The sequence below is a fragment of the Phaseolus vulgaris genome, chromosome 1 (genome assembly GCF_051622355.1).
Source record: "Phaseolus vulgaris cultivar YP4 chromosome 1, ASM5162235v1, whole genome shotgun sequence".
Lineage (NCBI taxonomy): Eukaryota > Viridiplantae > Streptophyta > Magnoliopsida > Fabales > Fabaceae > Phaseolus > Phaseolus vulgaris.
In genome coordinates, this window is record NC_143498.1 from 41,448,203 (window position 1) to 41,456,120 (window position 7,918).

At 32.6% G+C, this 7,918-nt stretch overlaps 1 pseudogene; it reads left to right on the forward strand.

Annotated features, from left to right (window-relative positions):
- The first annotated feature begins 7,194 nt into the window (after window positions 1-7,194).
- LOC150029638 (uncharacterized) lies at window positions 7,195-7,653 on the forward strand (annotated as a pseudogene).
- The last annotated feature ends 265 nt before the right edge of the window (window positions 7,654-7,918 follow it).

Below are 7,918 nucleotides of genomic sequence, written 5' to 3' on the forward strand. Positions count from 1 at the left end.
CAATTACATCAAACTATTGCCTTATTTTTACCACGTATATTATACATTGATACACTTTCTATATACATCTATATATAAAATATAATAATTTCAATATGGACAATAATTTTTTTTAATAAATAAGATTATTAAGGATACTTTAACCTTTATAAAAAAATCACTTCTTTAAACCAAGATTTGGATTATAGCAAAAATTCTAAATTGTACAAAAATATTTTCATCATATATTATATTACAAATCTTTTCTTCTAATAAATTAAGATGATATTATTAAGAAGTTAACTTTAAGCCTAACTCAATCTTATAAAATCGACTTATAAGGTAAGATTTGCACTACTTATGTACTGTGAAATGTCTTTATCTATACTAGATATGTGATCTCTAACACGCTCTCTCATGCCGAAACTGTCAACTCGTATGTGAGACTATATATGTCAACTCGTATGTGAGACTATATACTTATGGATGATTCCATAGCGGGTGACCTAATAAGACATACAAACTCTCGCTATGATAGGTTCTAAAAGACTCTGATACATATTAAGAAGTGAATTTTAAGCCTAACTCAACTTTATAAAATTGATTTATAAAATAAAATTTACATTCACTTATAAATTATAAAATATCTTTATCTCTCATCATCAAACGTATAATCTTCTACCAACAATATATATTTTCCTAATGCAATAAGGTCAAAACCATGCTATAAAAGAAAAGTATAATATTTTGACAACTACTTAATAAATTTATATTTTAATTATATTTTGTTTTTTTTTATTTTTTAACTTAAAATATTAATATATTATTAGAATAGGATGTCAAATGCTTTTTATTCTAGAGAGAGATTGTCAAACTAAAAAATATATATCCCGCATTGGAAAGAAAGGAAGGAAGAGAAAAAAAAAATGAAATAAAATGTATTGCATTGGGTACTGCGCACATTACTATGTTTTAAAACGACTTAAATATTAGAACTAGGTATTCCATTCCTTTCCTTCTATTCTTCTTTATTTTTTGTCAATCTAAACACAATGTAAGGATAGGGAACGTGCAGATCCATAAGGAGGAATTAAAATAAATAAAATTATCATTCCAGTAACTTGCAAAATTTATTTTAGAGATTATGTGTGTCTTATATATGATATAATATGTTTGAGTTTAGCATTTAGGTTTAGGTTACTATTTATAGTTTTTTTAATATTACTATGCTAATTAGTTAGATTCATATTATTATTAATATAATTATTATTTATACTACTAATATTATTATTAATATTTTTAATATTACTATTATTTATTATTTCTAATTAGCAAAAACACAAACACGCCACACCATTGTATCTATGCTTTTTATTTTTATCATATATTTAATATTAAAAGTTAAATAAAATATGTCATTATTTGCACATTTATTTTTTTTATCAGCAAGAAAGAATAAATAAATGTGAACCATTTCAGGGATGGTCAAACCCTCATACAAATCGAAAAAGAAAACACAGTCTCCCCCTAATGCTGCTAGAACCTCCTACCAACAACTTAACAAAACACCTGCAAACGTTCAAAATCCAACAAAGAATCTAAGCAACAACCATACACATCATTTAACCATTCTCATACAAACCAAAGGATCAAAGCACCAGTCAGAATAAGAGAAACAACTGATGGTGCCTTTGACGTAACCCAAAACCAAACCTTTAACTGAACAAGAGTGAACAATTCTAAAACATCAACCATGTCACCTTTAAAAACAAAATTGTTTATGTGTTTCCAAATCTCACTTACTACACCAATCCAAATCATTCCCTAAACTTCATTCACAGAATCAAATGCATTGCTCAACGTAAATTGCAGAAAATGACAGAGTGAATCATTGTGTACCACAGACACCACTCCAAGCCAAGCAAAACACTGAATCCAAACGAGCCAAACTATTTTGTACTTAAAAAACATATGACGACTATATTGTCAGTATAAATTTATAATTCATTTTAACAAATACAAATACACATGAGAAGACACAAAATTTTTGAGATTGCACCTATTAATATATTGTGATAGAAAAATAGCCAACATAATAGTTATAGATGGTAAATTTACAAATATTATTCAAAATTATAACATATATTTCTATATACATATATTCTAAAGAAGAAAGAAGTAATTTGCAATGCCATTATTTTTCTGTAATAGATTATTCTTTAAGTGGGAGACCAAATAAAGATTGGTATTTCAGATGTCTTTTAGCTATGATCAAATTAAAAATGCGAATACACAAGTTTATGCTTGGTGGGTTTTTTTTTTTATGTTTGCTCGTAGTTTGTTGTGATGGTGTACTTTGGTTGTTGCCAAGGGTGGATTCTTGTGGTTCTGTTTTTCTTGAGATAAGAATTAGGTGGTAGCTTCTGTTGGGAGCTCTATTTTATTTTTGTATAAGGGTTGGGTCACCCCTTTAGAGATCCATATTTGTTTATTGCTTTTTTTGCTGATAAAAAAATTTAAAAAATACGAATACACATAAATTTATAATAAATTAGAATGTTATAGTATAAATTTATAGTTCATTTTAATAAAAGTAATAATAAAAATAAGAAATAGGGATAGATAGGCGCGATTAAATATTAAATAAGGAAATAACTATAAATTTTTATTTATCCATATTTTTTAAATATTATCATAAACTTCATATTTACTACAAAATTTATTGTGATTGAAACACAATCAACATATAAGGGGATCAATGATTTAAGTCATTTCACATCACATGAAGTTAAAAAATTTGTAAACTCAAGGTCCAACTAAGCTCAGACCAAATCATAGATAGTGGTGTTTTCAGAAAATGGTTGGTTTAAATGGTTGAAAAATTATAAGATGAGAGAGGGAGACGTATATTTTTTTTATCAACAAGAAAAAATAAATTAATGTGAAGCACTTCAGGGGTAGTCCAACTCTTATACAAATCTAAAATAAAAAAGTTAACCTCCCCCTAACACAAACAACAAACCCCCTCCTAAGATAAACAAAGCTCCTGAACACAACAAAGGAATAAACCAACTCAACAAAACCCATCAAATAAGTAACCTCATACAAACCAAAGGATCAAGACACCAATCAGAATAAGAGAAAAAAAGATGAAGATGTCTTGGATGTGACCCACGACCAAACCTTTAACTGAACCAGAGTAAAAATTTCTAAAACATCAATCACACCACCTTTAAAAATTAATTTGTTCTTGTGCTTCCAAATCTCACTTACTACAGCAATCCATAACGCTCCCCAAACATCATTAACAGATTCAGATGCTCTACCCAACTTAAACTTTAAAAAATGATAAGAAGAGTCATTGTGATCCTCAGACGCACACCTAGCCAAGCATAACACTGGCTCCAAACGAGCCAAACTATTCTGCATTCAAACAGTAAATGATGACATGTCTCCTCTTCCACCCCACACAAACTACATAAACGATTTTTTACCACAACCCTACGCTTTTCCGAATTGGCCCTGTGATGGAGATCAAGATCAAGAGAACGTAGAGGCCAATCAACAAGATCAAGAGGAGGTGGAGGCACAAATAGAAGACGCCCATGGAGGTCAAAGTCCACCTCAAAGGCTTACAAGAAGCATGTTTAAAGCTTTAGGAACTAGAGGACATTTATTTTCTCTTTTTGTAATTTCTTTAGTTGAAGGTGCTTAGAGGGAAACTTTAGAAACCTCTTTTGTTATAGCATCTTTTAGGCTTTAGTTAGGAGCTTTAGGGGGGTGTATTAGTAGATAGGTGTAGGAGTAGAATAGGAGGTGCCAAAGTGAAGGAAAGAGTCACACCTTCCTCATGCATGGAATAGGCGCCGGTTTTGAATAGTTTTAGGAGGGAATTTTGAATTCTCTTAGCTTTGTTTTTCAGCACCTTAGGCTATAAATAGAGGTGCTCTCCTTGTAAAATTCAGATTGGAATTAATCTAAGAAAACTCTACTCAAATTTTGAGTGAACTTTGGAGAGCTTTGAGCCTTCTTCTCTAGTCTTATCTTGATGGATCAATGGAGTCCTCAAGTGGCGGCATCACTCTCATCTAGGAGCATTCCACACTTCTAGTGGCGAGATCATCCATCCTCCTTCCATCTTCATGAGCATTTCTTCTCTCCTTCCTTTCTTCTTTGTTAATTCTTTGTTCTAAGCTTGTTGTCTTGTTATTTGGTTCCGCTATTCTTGTTTTCCAGCACCTATTTTTCTGTTCTTGCCTTTTAATTTCACTTTTGTTGGTTCAATTTGACAATATGTGGAACATCCAAATGAGTTTGGGATTTGGTACTAGTTTTTTGGTGAGTTCTTGTCTTAGAACAATGATCCAACTCTAAGAAAAGTGTCTCTATAATGTCCAGCTCAAGGTGATTCCTAAGAATGTCAAGAATCATTCTCTATATGGCTAGTGGAATCACATCACCCTGGTAGCAATCTTATTAGACAACACCCTCCAAGCAATGACTTGAGCTAAGGGCAAAGCTTTGCACCTCCAAAACCTGTCGTACAAATACTTATTTTCCCCCCTCTGAATTCTTCCCTAAAACAGCATAGGCGGAATTAATCGAATACCTTAAGAGCTCCCCATCTTTCCACACCCAGCTATCCTCAAACCCACTTCATGCCTCAACCCTTGAATTTCCTGCAAAAGACAACTCTCCAACTGCTTTTCACGTTCAAAAAGCCTCATTCTCCAAGCCACATGCCACACCCAACCACCATTAACCCAAGACCCATACTCAACCAACTTGGAATCACCTAAAGTGCTCAAGGAATACAACCTCGAAAAAGTGCTCTTCAAATCTCCACAACCCACCCAATTATCCTCCCCAAAACAAATATCCTTTCCATTACCAATCTTCCAAAATAAAGAAACACCAAAGTTTCGTCCCCAACCCTCTGAACCCCAAATCTCCTTCAAATCTTTCCACCACAAAGAATCATGCGTAGATAATAAATGATTAAAGAAGAATGAACAGAGAAAATGGCAAAAGGGGGAGTTGTTAGCGCACACATCACCATGCACTCTCCTTCTTATTTTTTGTGAGTAGTGTGTTAATATAAGCAATAACTAAACACTCGGCTAACCTAAACACCTAATCATATCCTTCTCCATAAACCAACAACTATCCTTTCACATTCCCATATTCGTTCTTCTTCTCCTCGTGGTATTGTGCGCACCACTCTTAATGTGCGTTGATTCTAATGTCGTTACTGTTGTGGAGATTCAATCCTTGACATCTTACAAGCTCAACCTTCACGACCCCATCAGAGCTCTCGACAATTGGGATCCAACGTTGCAGTGGCATTGTGCGACTGATGAGGAGTAGGACATACCAATGACCAAGTCGCGGAGTTGCTCCTGCCTCGCCTTCAACTAAGTGGTCGACTCAGTGATCGTACCTCCGAGTTACGCATGCCATGCAAGATAAGCCTTTGTTCCAACAACTTCAACGGAAACATTCCTTCCCATGGAAATCACGAACCTCACCAACCTAAAGATTCTCAACGTTGCACCACTCTCCGGCAGTATGATAGCTTCTATTTTAACTTGCTCAGCCTTCTCTAATAGAAGAAGGGGGTTTGGTTTTGACAGGAAACAAAGGAACAAAAAGAAGGACATTTCTTTTTCGTTCGACTTCTTCTTATTCTCCAAAAACAAAAACAATTTCTCCCAAAAAGGTTCTGCGTTAGTAGAGATGACAATTTGGGATGGTCTGCCCCACATAAAGGATGGCCTACGGGCCTGCGTGGCAGCTCACATAAGAAATACCTTTTTTTTTTAAATTAATGAAAAAAAAATTAAATATAAATTTTGAAAAAATTTAATTCTTTTTTTTATTTAGATGAATTAGGTAAATGGTCTCACATTATTATTCTCACAACACATGCATAATAAGATATGAGTAAAACTTCCAGAATGTGGAATTCAGAGAGAGGTTATAAAATTTGGAAGTTAAAATTTGTGTTTTAGATTGTACAATATTCCTGATTACACAACCCATAATAAGAATTTGTATTCCATATTATAGAATTTAGAATGAATAATTTTAGAATTTTTTAGATTATAAGACTACATGAAGAAAATATGGGGTGTAGAAAGAAATTTCTAAATGTTTAAGTTATGCGGACTAGCTCGCCCTGACCTACACTTGGCATGCGTGAGTTGCGGGTTGTGCAAGGCGAGCATTAGCGGGCCAACGGGTTGGAATAGGCATCCCCAGTTTTTCTGAACGGGTCGCGAGCCGGCTGACCTGCCCCACTTTGCCATCCTATACATTAGTCGCTTAAAATAAGAAGTTAAAGGAGAATATCTTAAGAGAGAAGCGTGGAGGTTGATGAAAAAGTGGGGAGTTAAAATACTTTTAAAACATAAAATAAGGAGTTAAAGGGGGAAAGCGTGGAGGTTAACAAAAAAGTGAAAAGTTCAAATATTTTTTAAAGAGCTTATAACTAAATGTCACACGGAGGAGAGAAAGAATGAATGTTCACAATTCAAAATTCAAAATTGCTCTGCCAACTGCTTTATCAATTACAAAATGGCAAAATAACCCAAATAAAATAATAATTAAAAAGTTAATAAAAAGATAAAATGGGAAAAAAGATCAACACTTCTAACCTTCTTGACGGCACAACTACAATATTTCTCATAGGTCTCATGTCACTTTCACTATCCATGTCACGTCCACTCATACCTCCCCTTATATTCCATGCCTTTGTTCTAATCGGACTTTGAAAAAGAAAATGGTATTATATATATATATATATATATATATATATATATTTATTTGAGAATGTATTGATGCATAATTGTAGTTAAGACTCTTGTAAAATTCTTATGTATATAAATAAAGATGTGTAAAATGTTTAACAAGAAAGTAAGTGTTATGTTTTATTTTAAAAAGTTTATAGTCTATAAGTTGAAAAAAAAAATTGATAACCCATAAGAAAGGTGAATTGTGGATTAATAAAATGGAGAAAACATTTTAAGTTATGAATTGTTGTCACAACCAAAAGGTAAATTATGTTGTTTTTATGTTGACAAGAGATGTTGAATATTGACGGGATGGTACCAAAATATTATTGGAAGTAGAAAGAGTGATCATTACCTAGGAAGTTTTTAAATTTTATAAATATATTTTTCTACTAATGTGAGGAGAGTAAACAAAATACAATTTATGCAATTGAAACAAGGGAATATGTCAGTAGGAGAATATGCCTCTATGTTTAAAGAATTTAAGAAGAATTCTACTTTATTTTATCACCCAAATAAAAGAAGGAAGTGCATAAAATTTGGACTTAGGCCTGAATTAAGAAAAGCAACCAAAATATTAGAAATTTATGATTTTCCTACACTTATTCACAAGTGAGGATTTCTAGAAGATTCTAAAAATAATAAACCAAAGTATTCTAAACTATGTCGAATAAAATGAGACATAATGAGAAAAAATCTTACAATTGCCTCAATGGAGATCTCCATCCAATCAATTTCCTTCTAGAAATTCTAGTAGACCTGTGAATTTATTAGGTGTCTTAAGTGTGGACATGATCATTATGCTAAAGATTTTCATTTTAAAGGATTTATCTGTTTCAAGTGTGGAAAACATGGTCATGTATTTTCTGAATATGGACAATAAAAACAACAGTCCAATCCTTCTACACCCAAGACAAGACCTACGATAATAGTGATTTTCCAAAGACTTTTCCCAAAGATATTCCAGGTTTGCCACCCAACAAAGAGATTGAATTTTCAATAGATTTTATGCTTGAAATTGGACTAATTTCTATAGCATCATATGGAATGTCACTTTCTGAATTAAGAGGACCAAAGAAATAATCGAAAGATTTACTTGAGAAATAGTTAATTCGTCCTAGTGTGTCTCATTAGGGAGCTCTTGTTTT